Source organism: Ascaphus truei, chromosome 1, assembly GCF_040206685.1.
Source record: "Ascaphus truei isolate aAscTru1 chromosome 1, aAscTru1.hap1, whole genome shotgun sequence".
NCBI lineage: Eukaryota > Metazoa > Chordata > Amphibia > Anura > Ascaphidae > Ascaphus > Ascaphus truei.
This window is the reverse complement of record NC_134483.1, coordinates 243,215,144-243,242,697: the sequence shown is the minus strand read 5'-3', so window position 1 is coordinate 243,242,697 and position 27,554 is coordinate 243,215,144. Positions and strand designations below refer to the sequence as shown.

At 41.9% G+C, this 27,554-nt stretch overlaps 1 long non-coding RNA gene across 1 annotated transcript in view; it reads left to right on the top strand.

Annotated features, from left to right (window-relative positions):
* The window catches only part of LOC142470636 (uncharacterized), a 33,067-nt gene extending 5,791 nt beyond the window's left edge, over positions 1-27,276 (top strand). Inside the window, exons 2-3 of the long non-coding RNA XR_012789284.1 lie at positions 22,417-22,505; positions 27,029-27,276. This is a non-coding gene — a long non-coding RNA (uncharacterized LOC142470636). The remainder of the gene's footprint in view (positions 1-22,416; positions 22,506-27,028) is intronic.
* The last annotated feature ends 278 nt before the right edge of the window (positions 27,277-27,554 follow it).

The window sequence follows — 27,554 nt, the reverse complement described above, 5'->3', positions numbered from 1 at the left end:
TAATATAGGTTCAGTTCAATCCCACCGCTTGCCACCAGTTAATTATAGAGCTTGTCACGGTAGCTTATGACAAGATATAATGAACACCAAATATCTGGGTTGAACTGAACGAGGCTTAGATATAATAAAATATAATTTATTCCTTAAAGAAGGTGAACACAGCAATATAGTACAATTAACAGACAAGAAGGTAACACTTACTTAGGGTTGGGGGATGGAGAAGTATCAGCTAGCAATTCTCCAGCAATCCGGTGACATTCCAGGTGGAATCAGAAGCACAACTGAAAACTGTAGGGTTGACACAGTTTATATACCTGTGTAACCCTATTCTTAACATTGAATACAGACTATTGGTGAACAATTATCTGTATACAATCCCTAACGTGGAGACACAGATTAACCCATGCCCCCCAGCTAGTTAGCCCATGCGTACTGGGACTCTATGGGTAGCCCCATAATTAAATCAGGGGCGACGACCAGTCTATCAAATGAAGTATCTGCATTGTTTGTAGGTGTAGACATAACACTTACAAACCACTCCAGTTTGATGATTCTCCACCCTCACGTAACAATTAGAGTGGCAGAGTCTGTTGATTAGTACTTGATCTGTTGATTAGTACTTAGTGTAAACAATCAGGCAGTTAACTTTTGATCACAGTGCTTAGGCTCAATCAGCCGGCTGCCCTTCATGATCTATTAGCATAGCAGATGGAGTCTGCATTTTCAGGGCAGATTCAAAATACCATACATATACACTTTAATATCTACACATATTAATAAGTTCCATTCTGGTGGACTCAGTGGGTCGAAATTTGCCAGTTCTTAATGCCTACAGTGACTCCACATATTGGCCAAATATCAACTCTCTGCGACCTCCAGAACTGGAGATACAGAAATGCACTTTAAAACACTAAAATACAGGATTATAATGAAACATGGGAACAGGGGAACATACAGTTTCCTGACATGACAAGGTGTAAGCCACATTCCTGGACCGCAGTCCAGTTAACCCCTTTCCTCCCTGGTGAGGTCAGGGGGTAGCCATATGGGGTGCAACCCCTTTAATACCGGGCCAACCCCCCTCCCTCTACATGGATTTCGCTGAGTGGACATCTAATGGTGAGTAAACAAAAGAAAAGTTTATTATTTTTACTTTTACAGGTTTTTATGATTTTTGATTCATGTCTTTTATTTTTTCAGTCCCATTTAATGCCCGTTAATGTATCTATGTATATACATACACTCACGGACACTGAATGGGTGTATTGTATGTGAATTTTGTATGTAAATGCTTTGTATTTTATGCTCTATTATTGTCCCTGTATGTTATGTTTATCTATCTGTATAGATAGACATACAGGGATAATAATTGATTGTTTGGCTCATGTTTAGGTTCTTTTAATGTATGGATAATGTATTTAGCAGCTGTATTTTGTCATTGTTGTGAATAATGTAATTTGTATTTAGTTATGGCTTCTTTATGGTAGTTAGATTAGAATGATGGTGGTTACTTTAAATTAGAATTGTTTTGGCAATGGTTTGGCTTTAGGAATTGAATAGGGAATTGTATAATTGATTTGTATTGTATTTTAATTGTTTGAGGAAATGGATTAATTGATTGATGCTAATTGTATTGATGTTGCTTAGTTTCTAATTGATTTTCATGATGGCATTGGTGGTTAGGGGACATTTTTCATAGTGTATTTTATTGTTACATATATTTTGCATAGTGTTACATGATGCACAGATTAATTGCATCATGTACACACTCAATGCAATTGTGTGACATTTCATATACATTTGTGGAGCTGCTGATTTGTTGCCTTATATTTACAATAGATGCTGGATTTATTGTAACATGCAATGTGGTGATTTTAAGATTAAAAATTCATGTTTTGATTTATGCATGTTTTATGTGTTTCATAATGGGCAAATAATATATTATCCATATCTGGATAATAGTTATTTTGCACATTATTGTACTGTATGTGTTGGGGGGGTGGGTGGGGAGGGTGTATTGGCCCCAAGGGTATGTGGGTAGGCCTCCCTTGTGGGTAGTGGGTGAGGGTGGTTAGGCCTCACGGGGTGGGGGGTTAGTGGGGGAGGGTATGTAGGCCTCCCGAGTGATGGGTGAGGGTGGGTTAACCCCTTAATGACTGTAGCGGTTAATAACCGCTATGGTGATTAAGGGGTTAGGGGACATTACATTGGCTATTGTGATTGTTGTGCATGTTTTGAAGCACCGGAGGGGCATGGGCAGAAAGAATATAAGGATGAAGACGGCCTTCATCTTCGGTGCCTGTAAAAGGTAAGTGTAATATGTTTTGACTGTATTTATTGAATGTTATATGTATTTAAAATAGCCAAATGCATTATTATCCATATTTGGATAATAGTAATTTTGGCCATTACTGTATAGTATGTGTTAGGGGGGTGTATTTAGTTATAATTCTTTTTTATTATTTTTGGAGGTGCAACATTGGTATCAAAGGCCCGCGGGTACCCCGGGACTCCCGCGGAGACCCCGGGACGGTCGCGGGGACCACAGACTCCCACAGGGACCCCCGCACTCCCGCAGGGACCCCCGCTTGGTGAGCCGGGGACCCCCGGACACCCCGCGGAGTCAGCCGGGGACACCCGCCGACCTGCTGTATGGGTTTTGCGCATGCAAAAATAAAAAGCAAGAATTTTTTCTAAGTCCAGATTTCTTTGCGTCTACTCTGACCTGGCGTGTTCTGATCAACGCAACTTTCGTGTACGCTAAGGTTGCGTTGCTTAGGGCATCCCGCTTAAGGGCAGAATTTAACGCAAACAAAGTTGCGAACGAGCAAAGTTGGACTTAGAAAAAATTCTTGAAAAAAGTCATTTTTAGATCGCAAAGTGCCTGTTTGCGTTGCTTAGTGCATCGGGTTGAGCGCAAAAGCACGTTCTAAGAGCACTTTGCGGTCTAAAAGTGACTTAACGGAGCTTAGTGCATAGCCCCCATAGTGTGCATGCGGTTATAAACCGCACACGTTACTATACCTACCTCTGCTGTTGCTGCAACTGATTATATACCACATGTGCATTCAGATAGTGGAGTGTACACCTTAGCAGGGCTATATCAATTGTATATACCGCACCACCACATTATTTTGAGTAATTGGTAGTGATGCTATGGGAATCATAATATAGGGGGCTATGCACTAAACTCCGTGCTTTCGCGCCGGCCTGAAAAAAATGATCACGTCCGATAAAAAATGAAGCAGACGGCGCGATTCACTAAGGCCCTCAGCTCATTTTCTATTGGACGTGCCCAAAACTGGCTTATCGTGCGTTCAATGTTTTTTCCCTCTGCTAGCACACTGAAACTTCCCGTACGCTGGCTGATAGAAAAAATAAGCCGCCTGTGACATTTGCATGGAGATTCTGCATAAATAGTGCTTGTGACATCACATTTAGCCTCAAAATGGTTAACAGCTACCTGATTGGCTGTTCAAACCATGTTCTGACGTTAACATTTTTTTTTTTTTTACATGACGTCACTTAAAGGGAATGATGCCAGCAAATCAGAATGGCTGTGCTTCATTTGCCTTTAAGATGACTTCACTAAATCCAAGATGGCCGGCGTCACATGGTATTTCAGCCAATCAGAGTATGGAATGGGTTCCCACGATCTGATTGGCTGAAATACCATGTGACACCGGCTTCGTCACGTCATCTTAAAGGCAAATGAAGCACAACCATTCTGATTGGCTGGCATCATTCCCTTTAAGTGACGTCATGTCAAAAAAAATGTTTTAAGTCGGAACATGGTTTGAACAGCCAATCAGGTGGCTGTTAACCATTTTGAGGCTAAATGTGACGTCACAAGCCCATTTAAGGCCGTGACGCCTCATTTGAGCCCAAGAAGACGACAACATCGGTTGGGATTTACCATGGGCTTTTTTGGATTGACAGATGAAGATAGAAGATAAAGAAGATCAAGAAATGGTGACAGATGTAGATAGAAGAAGGTGATTAAAGAAAGAAAAAAGAAGATTTGGGTACCTGATCCGGATCTTCATGGCGGATGGCATCGGATGCTGTTGGAGGCCTTCAAGGTACGTGAGCTTCATGTTATCCCGGGAGTCGGAGGGCCACCGCTTCTAATGGTAAGTATTATATTGAATGTTTGTAAATGTCTCTTTTGACCGGTTTCTTCATTGGATGTGTTTTTTGAATTTTCGGGGGGGGCACATTGACTGATAATATATTTATCTGTACCACTTTAGGGTACAGATGAATACATTATTATGACAATATTTGGGGGGCATTTGTGGCTTGGTATTGCTGTTGTTTTTTTTAATGTCAGTTTCTTATGTGGAAGTGATTGTTTGTTTTTTTCCTGCTTAATGGTAATAAAATGTTTGCGATTGGTGTTCGTTTGTAGTTAATGTTGTATTATGTTAGCTAATGCATTTTATGGTTATTTCAGATATTGTTTGAATGTATTTCTTTGTGTAGCCCTGCTTCCTATTGAAAACAGTTCGCTACCAATGCTGTGCAACCTGTTGGCTCGCGGGGCCTAAGCCTCCGCCACGGAGAGCCTGGGGCACCTCGTGTGAATACTGATAACCTCTTACTTAGTGCAGCGCCTCCACCTGCGATGGCTCCCAGTAGAGTAGGAGTTGTGCCTCGCAGGACAATAATGTATTACTCCACACACACAGCATATAAAATAACCAATGACTTTACTAACGCAACCGCAACCTTGCATGTAATCAACAGGTGTCCCTCCCTAGAGGAGACACTATGTTACTGCGTCTCGCAGGATGCGACCCCTTCACCGTGCACCCACACCGTGTCCAGTTCCCACACTCAATATTCACCCACCCCCAAAGTGAGGTATATGTGTGTGACTGCGCATCCACTATCCTGATATATATGTATAGTTGTGCACTTGCTGATGTTACCTGCCAAGCGCTCCAGCGCTCGGGCCTGCCAAGGAACTTCACAAAGGATCAGACGTCGCAGGAATTCCAGGAGCACCCTCCGGGGCGATCCCACCCGGTGGGCTGCTGTGCGGCCGAGGTCTGAGCCCAAACCTCTGGGTTGATATTGCATCAGTCTCTGGGTGTATAACTCTCCCGCAGATACTAAAGGGAACTGTCTCCTATCTGAGGGCCTGTCCCTACTTCCGCTCCACTCTACGTGAACTCAGGGCCTAACTGGGCCAGGGGGATGGGGCCTAGTGAAGGGGCTGTCGGCCTCCCTACACACTGAGCGCCTTTCCCTTTCCTCCTCCCGCTCGGTTCTGCCCAGCGTGCTCCCCTGCGCAACCTCTAAACCCTTCCTCCCGTTATGCCCGCCACCCTATTGGCTCCCTGGCATCACCTGGTCTCGCTATGGCTGCTGGGATTCGTAGTCCTGTGCGCTCCACCCTATAGGAGCCGCTCCTCTTTCGCGGGCTTTGCAATCTCGTGCTGAGCATGCGCGACCTCTGCTCCCTCACCACCTCCACGGGCTCACCGCGCATGTGCGAACACCAATATGGTGGCGCCCTACTTCTCGGGTTGCCAAGGAGCCTCCGATGTACCGGAGCACTCCCTACACGCTGCAACCTTCCAGCATGCGGAGATAAGGTTAACCTGGGGGACCTGGCTACATCTGTCTTTTAATGTTTACATTCATTAATGTTGTAGTAATTCATTGGTTTGATTGGTTAGTGTTACTATTCATTTTGAGTTGGTTTAGGAATTAATTGGTTTCATTGGTTAATGGTTTAATTAATTCATTGTTGATGTTGTTACTGCTTGTATTCATTGGATTAGCTGGCTACTGTTTTTATTTACTTTATTTAGGTATGCTAATGCAGTGTTTAATAATGGGCAAATAATCTATTATCCATATCTGGATAATAGTTATTTTGCACATTATTGTACTGTATGTGTTAGGGGGGTGTATTTAGTTAGAAATAATGTTTAGTATTTTTGTAGGCCCAACATTGGTACCGCTGGCCCACGGGTACCCCGGGACTCCTGCGGGGACCCCGGGACAGCCGCGGGGTCAGCCGGGGACACCCGCGCGACCCACTGCCTCCCTCGGGGACCCCGCGGGGTCAGCCGGGGACACCCGCCAGCCTGTTGTATGGGTTTTGCGCCTGCAAAAAGGTTAACAGATGAATACATTATTATGACAATATTTGGGGGCATTTGTGGCTTGGTATTGCTGTTGGTTTTTTTAATGTCACTTTCTTATGTGGATGTGATTATTTGTTTTTTTCCTGCTTAATGATAATAAAATGTTTGCGACTAGTGTTCGTTTGTAGTTAATGTTGTATTATGTTAGCTAATGCGTTTTATGGTTATTTCAGATATTGTTTGAATGTATTTCTTTGTCTTTTAATGTTTACATTCATAAATGTTGTAGTAATTCATTGGTTTGATTGGTTAGTGTTACTATTCATTTTGAGTTGGTTCAGGAATTAATTGGTTTCATTGGTTAATGGTTTAATTAATTCATTGTTGATGTTGTTATTGCTTGTATTCATTGGATTAGCTGCCTACTGTTTTTATTTACTTTATTTAGGTATGCTAATGCAGTGTTTAATAATGGGCAAATAATCTATTATCCATATCTGGATAATAGTTATTTTGCACCTTATTGTACTGTATGTGTTAGGGGGGTGTATTTAGTTAGAAATAATGTTTAGTATTTTTGTAGGCACAACATTGGTACCTCTGGCCCGCGGGTACCCCGGGACGGCCGCGGAGTCAGCCGGGGACACCCACCGGCTTGTTGTATGGGTTTTGCTTCTGCAAAAAGGTAAACAAAGAATTTTTTCTAAGTCCTGCTTTTTTTATCACCTGCCTTTAGCTGGTGAGCTTTATTCCGCGCAACTTTCACATACATAGTTACATAGTTACATAGTAGATGAGGTTGAAAAAAGACTTCTGTCCATCAAGTTCAACCTATGCTAAATTTAGACAACAGATACTTTATCCTATATCTATACTTACTTATTGATCCAGAGGAAAGCAAACAAAAAACCCAATTAAGGGGGAAAATTAATTCCTTCCTGGCTACAAGAATTGGCAATCGGATTACTCCCTGGATCAACATCCTTCCCATGTATACTTATTTGGTATATCCCTGTATACCTTTCCCATCTAAAAATATGTCCAACCTTTTTTTGAACAAATCTATTGTATCTGCCATCACAGTCTCCATGGGTAATGATTTCCACATTTTAACTGCCCTTACTGTAAAGAACCCTTTCCTTTGTTGCTGGTGAAATTTCCTTTCCTCCAACCTTAAGGGATGGCCCCGAGTCCTTTGTACTGCCCGTGGGATGAAAAGTTCTTTTGAAAGCTATTTGTATTGTCCCTGAATATATTTGTATATAGTTATCATATCCCCTCTTAGACGCCTCTTTTCTAATGTAAATAAATCTAATTTAGCTAGCCTCTCCTCATAAGCTAGAATGTCCATCCCCTTTATTAATTTGGTGGCTCTTCTCTGCACTCTCTCTAGTTCCATAATGTATTTTCTTAGGATTGGTGCCCAAAATTGTATTCCATATTCAAGGTGTGGTCTTACTAATGCTTTGTAAAGGGGCATAATTATGTTTACTTCCCTTCCATCCATTGCCCGTTTGATGCAAGATAAGATCTTGTTTGCCTTTGCAGCTACTGCATGACATTGGGCACTATTGCTAAGCCTGTTGTCTACAAGCACTCCTAAATCCTTCTCCATCAAGGATTCCCCCAATATATCTCCATTTAATTTGTAAGTGGCCTTTTTATTCTTGTATCCCAAATGCATAACCTTACATTTATCTGTATTAAACCTCATCTGCCATTTACCTGCCCACGTTTCCTGTCTCTCCAAGTCCTTCTGAAGAGAAATTACATCCTGCTCTGATTTTATTACCTTACACAATTTAGTATCATCAGCAAAGATGGAGACTTTGCTCTCGATGCCAACCTCAAGGTCATTAATAAACAAGTTAAAAAGCAGGGGTCCCAGTACCGATCCCTGAGGTACTCCACTCACGACTTTAGCCCAACCTGAAAAAGTTCCATTTATGACAACCCTCTGTTGTCTGTCCTTTAACCAGTTTTCATCCAGGCGCATATATTATTACTGAGTCCAACTTTATTTTTTCTTTATACGTACGATAAGTTTGCGTTGCTTAGTGAATCACGCAGAAGGGCAGGATTCAGCACAAACAGCTCATCGTACGAGCAAAGTTGGACTTTGAAAAATTTCCAGGAATAATTCAGTTTTAGAGCGCAAAGTGCCTGTTTGCGCGGCTTAGTGAATAGCACTCGGCGGAACTTCACGTCCTAAGAGCACTTTGCGCTCTTAAAATGACTTATCACTGCTTAGTGCATAGCCCCTATAGCTATTAAGCTGATTGATCTCACCACCAGTTTCTTACCTGGCACCCTCCCCTCATGGGATCATTTTTTATTCCTCTTTTAATTCACATGTACATACTTACACTTGTTTCGGCGTGACTACTTGTCAACATTAAAGTTTTGTTATTTTCTGTTTTTACACAGACTTCTCGTCTGTCATTATTGTTATACCCTCATTGGGATGGTGGGACACTTGTTAAATCAGTGGATATTCATCCTTGCTAATATACTTGTGCACCATGAGTGCGTGCTAACAGGGATCTAGGTGACTCTGTTCACCATTTTTGTTTGTGCCTCAATTTCTCCCTACGCACCTGGAGCCTAATACTAATCTGTATGTTTGGGTATTGAGCGATAACTGTATGTTTGTATGTTTAATAGTTATTTTGCCCATTACTTTACTTTATGTGTTTTTGGTGCTACGGGGGGATGGGAGGTCATTTATTTAAAATTATATATGTAATTGTTATTTATTTTTTGTGGCACAGAATTGGTACTGCTGCCAAGCGGTGACCCCCAGACACCTGCGGGAACACCCGAGGGCCACCGCCGGCCTCTAGTATCATTCCTGTGCCTAAAATAATAATAGATGTAATGTATATAAGGGGGTATAGGAGTTGTTGGGGGCACAGGGGGTGGGTGTGTTGTGTACTGCGATGTTTATTGGGGGCAATTGAAACCCAATAAACATGCTAATGTTACTTAACCCCTTCATTGCCTTTGCGGTTAGCCTCTAAGGTAATGAAGTGACTGTAAGTGCATTTTTCCTGGCTCGGATGCATGCTGGGGGTCTCCGGTGCTGGTATTAATGGGTATCAGCTCCGGAGACCCCCGGCATCAATCCGAGGCAGGAAAAGGGCCTGATTTTTTCTAAGTCCCGTATAGCCGCTCAGCCCCAGCTTCTTGCCAACTTTTTTGTGGCGGGGCGTTTTGGAGAACATTTCCCCATTCTAGAGCGACGATCAGCGCCGAGATGCTGATCGGCGCTACTAGCATACAGCGACTTAGAAAACTGGCGAGGGTAAGGCTTCTCGCCAAGCGCGCGGCGAGTTTAAATTTCCGCCCAAAAAAACCGGCACATTTTCCTTATCTCGCCAGCTTTTCGGCACTTACTGAATCGCAGTAGGCATATTTGCCAAAAAACTGGCGAGATGGGGCTTATCGCCGTTTACTGCATAGGCCCCTATATCGGAAGTGATCTCTCATATAATTTGTTCCTTTATACAAAGTCTACTGTATTTACTCTCTTCTGCCTCTATGTACTGTAACCAATTGACAGATTTTTATTACTCACAATCCCGTAACCATGCAGCATGCTCCAGTTCTGAATAAGACATGGCGAATCATTCATATACAGTTTAACTGTCATGGTAAGGTATGTTTCAGGCACATGGTACTAATGCATGTTTGGCATCCTCGCAGGGAGATTCTTCTGTGTAATGACAATCAAATGTGACCAAGCTCAAACTTTAAACTCTGTTGAATTAGAAGTTGAACAAAGTAATACATTTATACACATTTATAAAATACTAGAAGAAAAAATATAATAGATTACAAAAAACATATGTAGCACCTTTTCCCCCACCCTATGTGAGATGATGTAGGTATTGGTGTATTCTGGTGCTGGTGCATACCTGTGAGGTAGAACAGAAGGCCCCTGAGATTTCTGCGGTGATATAGGGAGACATCAGGATAGGCAATCAGGGATGGTCCATTGGTCAGCGAAGCGCCTCCAGCCCAGGAGGATCCTGGTGCAGCCAGGTTGAACCTCAGAGACAACTCTTCTTGATAGTTCACACTTCAAACATCACACCATAGATGATATAACTGGGGTTTATTGGGTTCAGTACAACATACAGGCTTCTTTCCCTGAATACAGTACCCCAGGCTTGAGGCCTTGAGCACCCTTCCTCATCATAACTTACCCCCTAACAGGGCAAGGCCTCAGCTCACACCTATCCAGGAGAGGCTCACTACTGGGTCCTCATAGGAGGGAGTGCAGCACAGAACTAACTCCCTGAAACACTTACTCTAAACTCTAGAGGGAAACCCCCTCCTTCCCAGGGGAGTGGCTTGTTAGTCGGCCTCCTAGCAGTCATAGGCCCCCCTTGTAATACAAGGCTACTCCTGAACTTTATTAAGTAACACACATATAACAAGATAACCAGGCCCTGCAGGATTTGTTCCCACCACTGCCCACTCTTTACTGGGACTTACAGTGCTAAAGGGGCCAAAGAAATAGTAGCCTAAGGAGGCTTGGCTACATTCTCCCTCTAGTTTTGAAATCCCGCACGACCCGCATGAGGGTATAACATCCACCACATATTTATACAATTAAAATAAAATGGCAGTCAACATTACAACATAGCATAACAGTACTTTAAGACCATCTGTAATAGTGAGCTGGGTCTGGCTTGAGCATAAGATTCCCTTTACTATCCGATACCGTCACTGAATAGCAGCGCTTGCGCCCAGACCCCCAATATTCTCCACTCTATCAAAGTGGACCCTGCGGCCTACCTGCCAACTTTCATTAAATAGCAGGTTCTGTCTTCCCTGTTGTGCATACTATTGTTGGCCTGCACCTTCATGTAATCTATTATGGCTGCGCACACCCACTCATCCCGGTAAACTTCAGCTGTTCGCAGTAGAGATTCAGGAAGGTAGGGATAATCATACCCTTCCAGTCTAAACTTTTGAACCAACACACTATCAGTGTGACTACTCTTGGTTAAATTATGCCCGTAGGCCTGACCTGGCAATACCCAGTAGATGGATCCTTTCCATAGAGGCTCACTAACTGATTCCTCTCCCTCTGGTTTTGAGAAAAGGCTTGCCTCCATTTTTGTACAGCGCACCCGCATAATTTCTGCCTCCTGCTCGGCATAGAACTGGCTCTCCTTCCACCAATGATCGGTCTGGGAACCCCTTTCCAGCTCAAACTGGGTCAGTTTTAGATGCGGCACATATCCCCTAAATAGTGGGTCCCACCACGGTAGAGGTTCCGCCCCTTCAGACACTTTAACCATCACAATTGGGGTAACCGTCACACAAGAGGGGGCCACAGCCATTACCGGGGAAATAGGTAGAGGGGACCGGGCCCTGTATCGGTTGTCACAATTAACTCCTCAGGGTCTGAAGTCAGTTCCCAGGGCTCCAAGGGAGCCTGCTCAGCGTCCATACTTTGGGAACTGCGGCTCCCATACCGGATTTCGGAATCGAGCAGGTGCTGAAGCATTATCCAGAAATCGGGCTGGCAGCTCTTGGACGACTGTCTAGCCATCTCTATCAGTCTTTGGAGAAACCCGTGGATATCGGGAAGTCCCCCAGAGTTCTGCAGGGTCTTAGATGTCTCCGCTCCAGGGCCCTGGAGGCGAAGGTACGGTGCGTGGCATTCAGAGCACCGGGAAGTGGATCCCAGTGCATGCCCACCCGTTCACACAATGGGCAGACCAACCGGAGTGAGTTCTCCCCATCGTGGGGCAGTAAAAGCAGCACTCCGTGGAGAACTAAGTGAGTGCCTTTTTTCTCATCCATCGTCGCAGCTATTTGGGAGGGAGCGAGTAGGAGTGCGTCTGTGCAGCAATACTACTACCTGCGACTGTGGCTAACTCCCCACATCCGCGGCTCGAAGCGATAGATATGCCTTCAGCTCCTCCCTCTGGTAATGCAATAGTAGGGCTGTGGAGAAAAGGGTGTGACTTGGCTTTCGGGCCAATCGTGGATAATTCTGCCAGGATGGCACGGCTAGGCTTTGCACCAACCCAGCAATTTGCAACAGAGTCTTGCAACTTTGCACAAGCTGCCAAGTGGTCTGCTGTTTTTGGCGGGAACCACCATTTTACATTGATAAAGCACGTGATACGGGTCCCTTTTCGGGTGCTGTGTTAGCATGGCTGCAGCTGCTCAAACAGAGGTTCACTTGCATGTACATTGGAGAGTTCCTTCTTTTCCTCCTTGCTGCAAAAGTCAGTCCTGATTCTATCTCAGCAGTGCCTCCATTTGTAGCACCTTTTCCCCCACCCTATGTGAGATTATGTAGCTACTGGTGTATTCTGGTGCTGGTGCATACCTGTTAGATTGAACAGAGATCTCTGCGGTGGTATAGGGAGACATGAGAACAGGTTATCAGGGATGGTCCAGCGGTCCAGGAGGATCCTGGTGCAGCTCAGGGGCAAATCTTCTTGATAATTAACACATCAAACATCACACCAGAGTTGATATAACTGAGGTTTATTGGGCTAAGTACAGCATACAGGCTTCTTTTCCTGAAGGCAGTACCCCAGGCTTGAGGCCTTGAGCACCCCTCCTCAACATACCTTACCCCCTAACAGGTTAAGGCCCCAGGCCCCTCCTATCCAGGAGAGGCTTACTGCTGCGTCCTCATAGCAGGGAGTGCAGCACAGAACTAACTCCCAAAAACACTTACTCTAAACTCTAGATGGAAACCCCCTCCTTTCCAGAAGAGTGGCTTGTAAGATGGCCTCCTATAAGTCATAGCCCCCCACCCCCTTGTAATACCAGGATACTCCTGAACTTTATTAGGTAGCACACATATAACAATACAACCATGCCCACTCTTTACTGGGACTTACAGTGCTAGAGGGGCCAGATAATTAGTAGCCTAAGGAGGCTTAGCTACACATAGAAAACACAGTTCTTCATTAAAGCTACTGAAAGAGAGGGTATTTATTGCAAAGAGAATCCACATTGATCTGTATGTTGAAGTCCAATCTCAATTGCCTTGTCAAATACCAATATTATCATGTTCAATGCCAGAGATTCTAAAATGTTTAGGAGATCATTGGTGACTCATTGAAATGTTTAGCAATTTAAATTCATTAATCATTTTTCAAAATTGCATTCTATTCTATTCTGTTCTATTGCCCTGGATTTAAATTGTCTTCTGGTTTTTCCTACATACTGTAGATCAAGTTACAAGGACATACTGCAACATAATTAAGACCTATTTATTTGCAATAAAAAGCTTTAACAGTATACTTTTTAAATTTGCATCGGGTCCATTACATATACACCACAGGGAAAATTCCCTTTAGGAATATTTTTATGATTGCCTAACCATCAAGTTTCTGAAGGCGTCTTACCAAAATGACTTAAAAAGAATGTCTTTGAGATATGTAGACTGTGTACCTATCATTTGTGTATAATCACGTAAGACTGCATTCAGATCCTAAATAACCCTGTTTATCTAATATCCTACACAAGTCATTCCAATGTGTTAAATAACCTGTGATGAATCTTATAAGACCTCATCGAAAATAGAAGATCAGAACATGAAATGTTTTGCTTGCAATTAACCTCTATTAATAGATTAATTTGATCAGCCTCTAGCTTTAAGTCGCTGTGTCATCTCTCGTAATCTTATTTCAAAAGTCTGGACATCACTACAATTTCTCTTGAATTGCAGGAATTGTCTGATTGGTGTAACTTTAATCAAAGAGGACATTTATTGACTTTTAGCATATGTAGCCCTCTTTCCCCCTTACTAAAGAGACTACCGGCACTGCCGTTACCTGTTGGCTCACAGAAGGCCGGAGCCTCTGCCACTGGGAGCCTAGGGTGCATGGATATCCATCTCGATGCAGCGCCTCCACCTGAAAGGAATCCTGACGCAGCAGGATAAGCCCCTCCCAGGAACAATATCAGTAATACACACACACACGTCTGTATATATAATAACAACCTTTACTATACACCATCAACAGTACCCTGTACCACACAGTATAACAACCCCCAACTCAGTACACCAATGAGTGTCCCCAAAGTACATTAGGTGCTAGGCACCAATACCATGATGTCCTTTTCCGCAATGTTCAGGCCCACCCAAAAGTGTAGGAAGTAGTGCTACCCCGTGAGTTGTTGGTGCACTTTGTGAGGTACCTGCCGAGTACTCCAGTACTCAGTGCGGCCGACTTAACGATGGGGATCCGCTGATCCAGCGATGTCACCGTCCACGATGGCGTCCACCTCGGCTCTGGGTGGTCTCCGGTAGGAGGGTCCCACCTTTAAGAGTCTGTGTTTATAGGTGGTCTGATCCCAGACCAAAGGGAGAAATCACCGCGCGGCGTCTTCCTCTGTGTCCTTGACACTACCCAGTAAATGGGGAAGCGTCTCTATGTAGGGCCTTCCCTGAAGCAACAACAAGCTCACTTGAGTGGGGCATACCTGGGACCCTGGCCTAATCTGAGTGCCACTGACACTCAGACCCTACGTTCCCCTTCTCTGTTCTGGCTCCTTCTGGCGTGGTCCCACTCAGCGCGCCAAATGTATCTATCTCGCTGCCAAGATCCTAGCAACCCTATTGGCTGTGGTGCATCACCTGACTAATAGCCCCTGGAGCTGCTGGGAGCTGTAGTTCCCTTGCGGAGCCCTGGGTGTAATGTCCGCCGCTATGCTGACTCCTGCGCATGCGCGAGGTGGAACAAGATGGCTGCCACACCTGACGAAGGATTCAATTATCCGAAACACGCGTTGTGTGTGCAGATACCTGGACCAGAAGTTGTGTGTCTACTCGAGGACACCGTAGCTTGCGCCTGCACTGACAGTGAACAGTCCTGTAGACCGGACGCGGCGAACAGGAGCACACTGCACCGGAGAGCGGGAGGTTAACGTCGGCGTCCCTGAGCAGTTTTTTTAGCGAATTGTTGTCTAACATTCTTTGCCAAATAAACGTATTTTTATTCATCTGTGTGGCGCGGTCTTCCACAACAGGCGCCATGAGTGGTCTATCCATGATGTACAGAGGGAGAAGGAGCATGACTGACTAGCAAGAAGGAGAGAAAGAAAATAAAGATACCAATAGTACTACCCAGTACCACACAGGCCCGTGTGAGTACATATTGCGTTATACTCTTATCACTGTTTAACTGTTTTTTGTAATTTTCTTACTGAACACATCAATAGTCCGGAGGATCTCCCAGAAAACACAGAAAGTGGTAGATAAACACTGCACTAACAATTTTTTATGGTGATGGAAGATTCTGCAGGAACAAAATGTCAGCTTCCTTCAATATTGAGTAAATTTCAGTTATTCTTAAGTTCAGCTGAGGTATTTTTTCTGGTGAGCCTTGATATTCTATACTAAATACAAATATACACACACACATGATTATTATGCAGTGCACATAGGGACATATTTTCAAGTCAATGGGCTGCAAGTTGTCTTCCACTGCTAGAAGGTGTCATATGAAAGGACTGTTAAATAAATATAGGCCTGTACCTATTTACTGTATGTTGTAAGAGACTGCTCTGTGATGCAGATCTATTCAGGGGATGAACTGTCCATAACTGTGCAGTGGATGAACAGACCTAATTAAAGTAGTGGTTCTGTACGTGACATTTTTTACATTTATTTACCATTGGGGTAAATGGCAAATAAATGGGGTACCATTGGGGTAAAGCTATTCTAATCCATAACACAATATTTATGCTTATAAAGTAGAAAGGGTTATACAAAGTGGTCTTTAAATAGGCAGTAGAACCAATAGTTTGTGACTAGAAATACATTTTTAGTACTGATACTATTGGATAGTAAATAAAACAAGTAGTGGTCACCCCATGAACGCTCAATGATGAGAAAGGGACGGCGCTGTCATGCTGTTAACATGCTGGTGCCAGTAGGTGCAATAATAGTGGCTACATTATTATTGTTTATTTGTAAAGCACCAACATATGCCGCAGCGCGGTACAGTGGGGGAACAGAGTGACATCAATTGCATAAACAGAATGACAATCAAGCACAAACAGATACAGAAGGTAATGAGGACCCTGCTGTTGAGAGCTTTCAATCTAGAGGGAATAAGGGGTAATGTAGAAACAAAAGATAAAGTGGCAGCACATTGTGGAATTGGAGTGTGCCTCAGGCTGGGGTATGGTTCAGCCGCACCGCTGGATCTATTGAGCTTTAGAGGTGTGGATTTTAGGGGGTGTTAGATAGCATGGAGTTTGGTTCAGCCGCTCTGCTGTTACCAATATGGTTGGGAGGTGGATGTTAGGAGAATGCCAAATAGGCTTCCTTCAAAAGGTGATTTTGAGAGTTTTTAAATGTTTAAAAGCTGAACGAAGAGTCTTTTTGTACGTGGTAGGGAATTCCAGAGAGAGGGGGCAGCACCAGAGGACTCTTAGAGATGGGATGTGAAGGGACATAATAAGACAGGAGGAGAGGTGGATGTCGTGGGAAGAACATATGGTGCGTTTAGGGATTGTTTGTGGGATGAGGGCTGAGATGTAAGGTGGGGTCAGTGTCATTGAAAGCTTTGCAAGTCAGAACTAGGGTTTAAAATGTCATTCTAGATCATATGGGAAGCCAGTGTAGGGATTTGCATAGTGGAGCAGCAGAAGGGGAGAAGTACAACTGTAAATGGCCATCTTAGCATGCACACTGTACCACACATTTTGGCAAATTGTATTCTGCGAGAAACAGAGTGACAGCACTCAAAAGTATGTATCCTCTATTGGACCATAATGTGAGAGGTACTGAGAAAGTTTATGATTTACCTCAACTGATTAGCTCCTTGGGGCATTGTCAGACTAGATGGGCAGATTTTTTTTCCCCAACATGTTTTTGTATTAGTATCATTTGCTATTTTGTACACACACACACACTTTGCAGAATATTATGCTGTACTTATAAATAATGATGCGCTTATTCATAATAGTAATAATTATTATGTACTCTCACATATCTCCAGTAGACTCACAGTCAAACATGCTCAGATACATAATGTACACCTCCCCATTTGTAAATGATTTGACATTTTACTAGTGCCCTGTAATTTCCATTATACAATGCTATAAATGAGGATTTCAGTCAAAAGCGAAGAGATATAGATGACAGCCGGTGCTAATGAAATAACATTTTAGAATACGGCCAGTTACAGCAGGTGAGGATGTTCCTGTAGAGAAGAAAAGTTGTTAGTGAAAATAAGTGTCACAGCAGTAGAGAAAGATTGACTTCCACTTCGTGCAGTGAAGTGATTTAGAATTTTGATCTCTCAGATAAGCCTTCAAGGGAAAAATATATAAGTTTCAGTCTCTCAATATATAATAGTTTTTTTATTGTTCAACAAGGCTTTATTTTTACATTGTGCGCTGTGCAGAAACCTGAAGAAAAGTAATAAAATGGTGAATCATACCAAAGTCTCTTCTGTGAAAAATGTCCTTCTTAATAATATGACATTTTTAAACAAGTGTTGCTGCTTCCAATTTATCCTATAACCATAGGTACCTATATGCCGTTTGTCAGATTAATTTCCTAGCTTTCTGGGTATGAAATGCTGTCAATGTATGTAATTGCTAACTTCTCTTAGTACAGTATATACTAAACACAGACCCGTTTTTAGTACTTCGTAACACATTTGTTGCAGGAATACAGCGCATTGCACTTTCATATGACGTGGGCCCCTAGCTAAACAGTTGTCTCGCATCAATCATTGCCATTGTTTGGAAAAAATATATTACTGGATTAACAAATGCAACTAAAACATGTATTGTGTGTAAGTGCTTGTTCCTTGTTCAAGGACACCATGGAATGTCAGGAGGAGGCTTCTTTTTATTAATGCTTTGTACAGGTCCTATGCTATTTATGTGTTCAATAGAATTTGAAGCACCTGAGTCATTCCTAACAGCATTGTGCTTGTTTCTCATTTGTACTTTTGTACTGATATTTGAACATAGAGATGACAGACTGATAAATGATGTAAATTTCACCACTGCTCCACAAGGAAATATTCTTTTAGAGAGGATTATTGTTTCAGCAAATAAAAAGAATAAACAAAATGGGATGCAGATGTGTTGGTTTTGGGAGATATGGCACATGCTTCTATGTTTTAAAGCAGAGAAATTTATATATATTTTGGATATTTTTTTTTTTTTTTTTTTCACATATTTTTAAAATAAGGCATATTTATTTGCTTTCCACAGTAATATATTCTCTACTTGTAGATAGCAATTATGGGATCATATGCCAGACATATCTCCTAGCTACAATGATCATACAAAACAGTAGCACAAGATATATCAACTAAAACCCCATTATTTTTATTAGAATTTCTCCCTCGGATAAAATGGCTGCTGTTTTAGCACCAGGGAGCTTTGGTACTATATGTACCCTTTTCAAAACAATATATCTTGTGGTGCGTGCTAAAGCCACAAAAAGCTATACCTTAAAAACTATTACATTCCTCATAAACTACATAAACTATTTATGTTGTAGTTGTGGGTGTTTTTCTGTGTTCCCTGTGGAACATTTTTACGCCCACATTTTCTATGCCAAAAGGTCCATCCAAATTGTACTTGTTCCCAGTTGGTCTCCTCCCTCTGCACCTATGATGAGACATTCTGGGCTCTTCCATTCTACCCCCTACTCTACTGTACATGTTCTCAAGGTGGACCTTCTACGGTCAAAGCTACTAACCTTGCCAATAGTGTTGTGCCTATTTATTGAACTGCTGCTGGGGTGTCTGCTGTTCTCTGATGTACAGCAAATAAACACAAAATGGTGTAATGTGGCATTATAGTTGTTGCACAGTTTGGGAACAGATTGGAGAAAATGGGGAGAATCATAACCATGTGTTTCCTTACTTTACGTGCTTGATGAAGACCTATCATGTTACTTTTACATAGTTGTTTGTAATTAATCCTTATTGACAATACATTTGCTTATTTATAATAAACATTGTTCTTAAAATGAAATACTTTAAAGGAGGAGTCTAATTTAAATGTCCTTTTTTTCACATTTAAATTTTACTTACTTTGATAGATCTTTACTTGCTCTTCCATTTTTTTTTTAATCTGGTGCTCCATTCAGGAGATATGTGATTGAAATAATGTGTCTGGTAGGTTTAAAAAATAATTAAATAAATAGGACATGCACGGGGGGGGAGGGGGGGCAAGATACTAACATTGGAAGAGCTAAACTCATATAGGCTTCGGGAGGATTGCTGCTTTAAATATATTTGTGCAGTCTAGTGCCCCTGGCTATACCCTTTTCTTTTGTCCTAACATTATAAGTCCTGATAGGAACAGGCAGTGTTGGGGTTAAACTCCTGCACAGACACCTAGCATATTAGTTGCAGACTGGATAGGATATAATGTTATCCTATCCAGGTGCAGGCCTAACGGCAGTTAGGAGTGTCATGCCTGGAATGGTACTGACTGGAACACATGCCAGTGGTGCGATGCCTGTCAGTACCTGGACCTGCCCTGTTATGGGGCAGGGTTACAAACCCCTGCAAGCCCTGCAAGATGGAGGCACTTCCCTGGAAGATCTGAGCTAAGAACCTGTCCTGTTGAACCTCCCTATACCATCTAAAGAACACTCCATCTGCTGTGAGCCTACAGGTATGCACAACCACACTGGGAACATGTGGCACTTATCCCAGAAGAGCAGGTCCCCCGTAGGAGGGGACGGGGAGGGGGGGGGGTGTTGGATAAGGATGCTACATTTGTTTCAATGTATTCCTTCATTTATGCCCTTATTCATGTAACTGCAAAGTGGATATTCAAGTCAGTGGTAGTTCAAGTCAGTGGCTCGTAGGCCTAGATATATCAAACTCCATCAAAATGGAGTCAATATTCAGTAGATCAAACCTTCAATAAAAAATGCCTCCTGTGTATGAAGGCGTAATGTATATTGGTGTTAACGTCCATTTAATTTAATTGGAGTGAACACTGGAACGGGTGTGATAACCTTTATGTAGACTTGATGCATGTGTCCCATAGTTCGATGATTGAAATAAAGTTTGACACATTGCATCATGTTGACTACCTGATGAATCCAATTTAAATTCAAACAGAATTATGTGTATCTTTTGAATTATAACTAGTGTTAGTAACTATAATTGTTAGTGTAATAATATTTATAATAGCCATGCCATGGAAATAATACAGTTTATTAACCTACACAGTATACAATAAAATATCCGTGCAGCATCTAATACATTGTTGGTCAATACATAGCAACTTCATTCTGTGCCAACAATATAAAAAGACATTTTATTATTCACACACATAGATCCTGACGCTTTGGGGGGGGGGGGCACATAGAAACATAATTTTTTAGTACGTACTATCTGCATATCTGTATACCTAGTGCTGGCCATTTCTGTGTGCCAAAAACAAGAAAAACAGACTATGCCGATGGTGCAGATTCAGAAACTTCAGGTTAGTACAAAAGGTCCAAACAAGCAAACCTAGCATTTCTGTGCTTCAATTTAGCATCAGAAAAGCTGTTTGCGACGCTTACTGTAGGATTCTTAGTCATGGAAAAACAAAAATAAATCACCATAACAAAATGAAAACTAACAGAAACAAACAGACTTGCATACTGCTAGGTACCATAAGGTTAAATAAGGGAAATTTACATGGAGAGTACGTAGAGCAAATTCATCAGGGGTTGTTGCATGTAGCTGGAGCCAGCTCTGCGGTGCGATGGCAGCAGAGAGTCCAGGCTGGAGCATGCAGGTGGGGCAGTCTGGCGATCCCAGGTCGGGGCAGGCAGCAAACAGAAGAATGGTCAATCAAGCCAAAGGTCAGAGCAGGGAGCAGGCAGCAGTGAAAGAGGTCTAGCCAGATTCAGTACCAGGTGTTGGGAATAATCATCAGGGAGCTTCCAAGTAGTAGTGGAACAGGATCACCTGCCTCCAGGCAAGCAAACTTGTTGTGAAGCAAAGGACAGGGCTGGTGCCTTCTTATAGGCCATGAAAAGTTATGTGATGCAATCAGCACAGCTGACTGCTAAGGGGCTGACTGGTAGTAAGCAGTCCCTTTACGTGGGTCCTGACAGGTAGTGACTTTTTTGACTCCCACTACACATTTGCCCTATGACTGCAGTGCATATATGCAGGGCACGTGCAGGAAATTCCTGTAAAATGATGAGGCTGAGAAGATACCTAAATAAACCAGTTAATGGGCTGAGCTTGGGAGGAAAGTATATGGCCAGGGTCGGCTGGGAATATTGCGGGACTCGGTGCAGACATGTAGGGCGGAGCCTTTTACCTTTTCCTTCCTGCAGGGTCCCTCATCATGGCGCCTCGACGTCACATGCCGTCGCATTGCCATGACGACATGGCGCATTATCATGGCAACGCAACGCCATTTGACATCACGGCTGCATGATGAGGGCCCCAGCAGGAAGTGATGGGGGAGGAGAAGGTAAAAGTATTATACAGGCCTCACGCTCTGCACCAGCAATCAGTTTAATTGTTGTGGGCAAGAGCGCAGGGCCTCTGTAACCGCGGGGCTCGGTGCAGTGGCGTCGATAGCACCGCCATCAAGCCGGAACTGGATGAGGCACAGTGGCAACCAAACAAACATCTTTAACATGCTCTATATCTGAGAAAGTACTGTCTGGCGTTGAATCAAGTAAGAGCCCTCTAAAGTGTCCAAGGAACAGATTTACAGTAAAACCATTTACTGCTTATAGTGTTATAAAGTTGCCCATTTAGGACTAGATCCACAAAACGTTGTTAAAACAGGAACAAATGTTATGTTTACTGTACTAGCATTATATGCTCAAAGCTAATTATATGCAAAAACATGAACATAATGTCACATTATTGGCGTTACACTTATCCAGACAAGAGAGAGGAGAGAGAAGTAATGCCAGGAAATAATGCTATTTTGTTTAAATGTTACTTAACTGATGCTTCTTCTCTTCCAAATTTTATAAAGAATTCAGAAATATCTTGGGTATTTTGAAATAGTATTTTAACAGAATTGTCAGATAAGTGGGAATTCAGCTGCTTTTCTACTACTGTTGACATTTCATTTTAAGTACCAATCAAGAATACGTTGTGAATCCATTTGTGTTAGGTAGTGTCAATAGCTCCAAAATATTACTTATTTTAAAATGCATTGATGTGGCACTGAATTACATTTTTAACCTCCTGCTTTCTCGTTTGACGATTATTTGCACACAGATTGCCAACATATCAAGCACATTATTGTTCACTCTTTGCATCCACAGCGCATGTTTTTGTGCAAAGCCAATGACTTTGTAACTTGTTTTTAGAATCGTCATATCTGGACCTTGCCTAGATTTAAGACAAGAAGATAGAAGATCGATGCCAGCGCGGCTCCTATAGATGTCAGACTCACCAGGTAGGATGGTAAAATCAATTTATTAAACTACATAAAACAGATACTAACAAGACATGACTAGGAGACCAACTCCCACGCGTTTCGGGCAAGTTTGCCCTTTCTCAAGGAGTGTAACAAGCATGAAGGGAGGGTGTTATTTATACCTCCCTTCTACTAATTGACTAATGTGTTGCACCTAATTGGAAAATTATGCAAATTTCAACACATTGGACTCAAACTCGTTAGTCACATATATATATACAAATATAATAAAATAGTTTGATATGCAGACTATGGTATAATTATCATAGTACAATAGTCTGCAATGGTATAATACCTTAAATAATAATATGTATGAATTCTACATATGTAGTGTCCACAAATTACATAGAAAAATACATGTGGAAACATCATTGTTGATTATTAAGTAAGTATATAATGCTAACCAATCAAAACCACTTGATTAGGGCAAGGCATATATTATGTACATATATATATATATATATATATATATATATATATATATATATATATATAGACAGAAAAAGAGAGAGAGCGCACGCCCCATAGCATAATACTGTATAAAATTTATTAAAACAAGGAAAGGGGATGGGGGGTGGGGGGGGTTAGGAATCGCACTAACAAGATGCAAGTAGTTAAAAGGCAATTAGTGATTATATCACCACCATCCGGTTCTGGATACTGCAACACGTCTCCGTGGACTCCTTCAGGGCTGCCAGACACGATCACCAGGGACCAGATGTTGAAAGGCTCCGTTCGCTGTCTGTATAGAGTCCAAAACTCCAGCTCGCACTTCCAATGGCCGCCAATCGTATTCCCGCGCTTGGTGTAGGCTGCTGCGCGTGCACGGCGTCGTCGTGATGACGTACTGAGAGCGCGATTACGTCATCACGACGACGCCGCGCACGCGCAGCAGCCTACACCAAGCGCGGGAATACGATTGGCGGCCATTGGAAGTGCGAGCTGGAGTTTTGGACTCTATACAGACAGCGAACGGAGCCTTTCAACATCTGGTCCCTGGTGATCGTGTCTGGCAGCCCTGAAGGAGTCCACGGAGACGTGTTGCAGTATCCAGAACCGGATGGTGGTGATATAATCACCAATTGCCTTTTAACTACTTGCATCTTGTGAGTGCGATTCCTACCCCCCCACCCCCCATCCCCTTTCCTTGTTTTAATAAATTTTATACAGTATTATGCTATGGGGCGTGCGCTCTCTCTCTTTTTCTGTCTATAGATATCTGTGGAGTTGGTTTACTCCGTGTGAGAGCAGCCTAAAGACCCCTTTCAACATCAGAAACCTTATCATCATGGACTAATTATGGAAGGACTGGTTGGAGTTTTTTGATTTTTGTGTTTTTCTTTTTGCTAGCACGTTTATGCACTGTTTTGTTTACTTTTACTGGTTGTGTTTTAATAGTATGCACTTAGGTCACATTAGTTTAAGAGATATATTAATATTTTTTATATATTATTCACTTTACACAATTCTTTATTCATTAATTATAGCTATATCAAAACAATTTACATCACAGTTATATTATTATTTTTTGGCGCCACACTTTTTTGTTTTTTATATATATATATATATATATATATATATATATATATATATATATATATATATATATATATATATATATATATATATATATATGTATATATATGTATATATATATAAATATCTCTCTATACAGGATATCACCTTACAAATGCTCCACATAAATGACAAATACAGATACAACAGTAGAAGTATAATGAATATATAATTCCATTAATATATTGTATAATGCTTATGATGTTGGAAAGAAAGAACACAGGGAAGGAAGGGAGCACAGGGGAGGGGGGGGGCAGGGGAGGTGGTGGTTGGAGTGGTAAGGGAGGGGTGTGTGGTAGGGGGGGGAGTGTGTGAGGGTTGTAAGGAAGGAACATGGAATACAGTAATACCCATTAGTAACCCTAGTGTAAGATCACAGAAAAACCTTCAGGTCCCATTCTGTATTGAGGCCTTTAGGTATTTATGTGTCGATGGTGAAGATCTAGAACGTTTCACGTTGGTAAAGAGCCCTGGATCTATCTCCACCTCGTTTGTGGGTCTAATATGTTCAAGAATTACATATTTTACATTTCTGAGACTACCTGACTGGCATTCCATAAAGTGATTAGACATGGGACGTGTAATGTCCAAATTATTAATATGTCTAATATGTTCTAACATCCTTATTTTAAATAAGCGGGTTGTTAGACCCACATATCGTTTATTGCAGCCGCAGGTGATCATGTATATTACATGATCCGTGTTACACGTCACAAATGAAAGGATTCTGTATTCTTTAGTTTGTTCAGTGTTAGTGAAACTTTTACATTTTTGGACATATTGACATATTTTACATTTCCCGCATTTAAAACACCCTATTAGATCTGGGAATAGCATGTTTTTGTTGTATTTGTTCTTGTCTGAGATCATACTTGGTGAAACTAGGCTGCCCAGTGTGTGTGCTTTTTGAAAGACAAATTTTGGGTCCATAGATACCATGTCCTTTAAGAGAACATCTGTATTGAGAATGGCCCAGTGTTTCCTAATTATTGATTTGATGTTCATAGCTTGACGGCTATATGAGTGATAAAGAATGGTGGTTCACATTGATTTATGTCATTCTGTTTAAATGTATTGCTCTGTTTTGTATGAGCAAAGCTGGAGAGATCAGTATTGATAAGATCATCCCTAGGTTTATTTCTGGCCTTAGTATATGCCCATTGCACTGATAGTGGGTCATAGCCTCTATCTAAAAATCTTTTAATGAGATCATAGGAACTATTGTCAAAGTGTTCCATCGTAGAACAGTTCCTACGTAAATGAAGGAACTGTCCATAGGGTAATCCTTTAAGTAGATTTGGGCTATGGCAACTAGATGCGTGCAAAAGTGTATTCCTAGAGTTGGGCTTCCGGTATATGTTGGTATATACTCGACTATCCATACCTACATACAGACACAAGTCCAAGAATTGTATGCGGTGATGGTGAAAGTGATATGTGAATGACAGATTATAAGTGTTGGTGTTGAGATAAGTGAAGAAGGCATACAGTTGTGAGACTGTGTCAGACCAAACTATAATGAGATAATCTATATAACGGTGATATGTGATAATGTGATGTCGATAGGGGTTCCTATCTCCAAACACATGGGTATTTTCCCACCACCCCATGAAGAGATTGGCATAGGAAGGCGCAGATGATGATCCCATGGCGGTCCCACATGTTTGGAGATAGAAACCCCCATCCAACATAAAATAATTGTGAGTGAGGAGGAATCTGATGGCATTCAGCAAAAAGGTGATCTGAGCTGGAGCAAGTGTGGCATCAGATTCCAAAAAGTGTCGTGCAGCAGGTAGACCATGTTCATGTGAAATAATAGTGTAAAGCGAAGACACATCTAACGTGACCCAAAGATGTGATGGTGACCAAGTAAAATCAGAAAAACTAGATAAAACGTGTGAGGTGTCTAAAAGGTAGGAAGGAAGTGAAGTGACTAGAGGTTGAAGAAAGTGATTAACGTATTGTGAAAAGTGCTCCCCCAGTGAACCAATACTAGAAATAATGGGTCTACCTGTGCGGTGGAGAAGGGACTTGTGAACTTTAGGGAGGTGATGGAATATGGGTAGAACCGGGTGAGTACTATGTAGATATTCATATTCTTGTACAGAGAGTACTTGAAGGATCCTGCCAAACTCTAATAGTTCATATAATTCCAATAGGAAACCCTGAGTTGGATCCATACTGTATGTAACTTGATATAGGATTTGTCATCATGGAGTTGGCGTAAGGCCTCTTCTACATAGTAAGCATAGTCTAGGACCACCACTGCTCCCCCTTTATCGGCATTCTTAACCACAATAAGATTATTTTCTTTTAAAGATTGAATAGCTTGTATTTGTGTGAAGTTCAGATTGTTTGAACTATGAACAACATTATTGGTTGTGGTAATACCTTGGGAGAGCAGAAGTAGATCCCGTTCCACGGCTGATTGAAACACATTGATTGCATGACCTGTGAAATACATGGGATGAAACTTAGATTTGTTTTTGAAACCTGACGATTGGCTACCTAGAAAGTTTTGTGAATCATATCCAGTCTCTGGTTGATCATTCAACAGCTCTATCAAGTCCTGTATATGACAATTATCACGAAATGTGAACTGCTTCTTAATATCAAAAATTGGAATTGGACATGGTTCTTCATTATTTGATATTACGTTGTGGACATTGGGTCTCATGGATACTGTCTGTAGATCACCATGGTTAGGTATAGGTATTGAACTGTCTTTGTGCGTGAAAAAACTTTTGAGAGTTAACTTCCTAGTGAACCGGTGAAGATCCACTATAGTGGAGAATAAATCAAAATTTCTATCCGGTGCAAATGTAAGTCCCAAATTCAACACACTCAGTTCAGATTGTGACAGTGTGTATTTAGAGATATTTAGAATGTTTGTGTCTTCTAATTTCAGTGCCTCATCTTTTTTGCAGGGGCCACCCACCAGCTTATTCCTGGATCTTCTTCTCCGTCGGTGTCGTTTTTTGACTGCTGGCGTCCAGATGTATTCATGGCATATGTCTGTGTTCTCCGTGGTAGAAGAATTTCTTCATTGGAAGATGCTCCGGATTCAGTACCTGAGAAGGACACACTTGGAGGGATATGTTCAGAGTCTGAAATATCTGATTCTATATTTTTTCCTGTGTGTGCATCTGATTTTGAATTTTTCCTGAGTATTGATTTGGGTTTAGAAGTAATTTTCTTATTACTATTGTGATTCATATTCTGTGGATTTTTCTTAAAGGTTGTTTTGCTCGTATGTGGTTTCTGCCAAAGATAAATTTGTTTTTTTCTGATAATCAATTTTGTCCCTTTCATATTTGGTTTGTTTGGCCAGCATTATACTTTTTTCTAGATTTTTAATTCTCTGTGCTAGTAATTTGTCCATATCTTTGAACCGGTCTATATGGGTGAAAGCCTGCAATTGAGATTGTAGATCTATAACATGCTTGTGTGCAG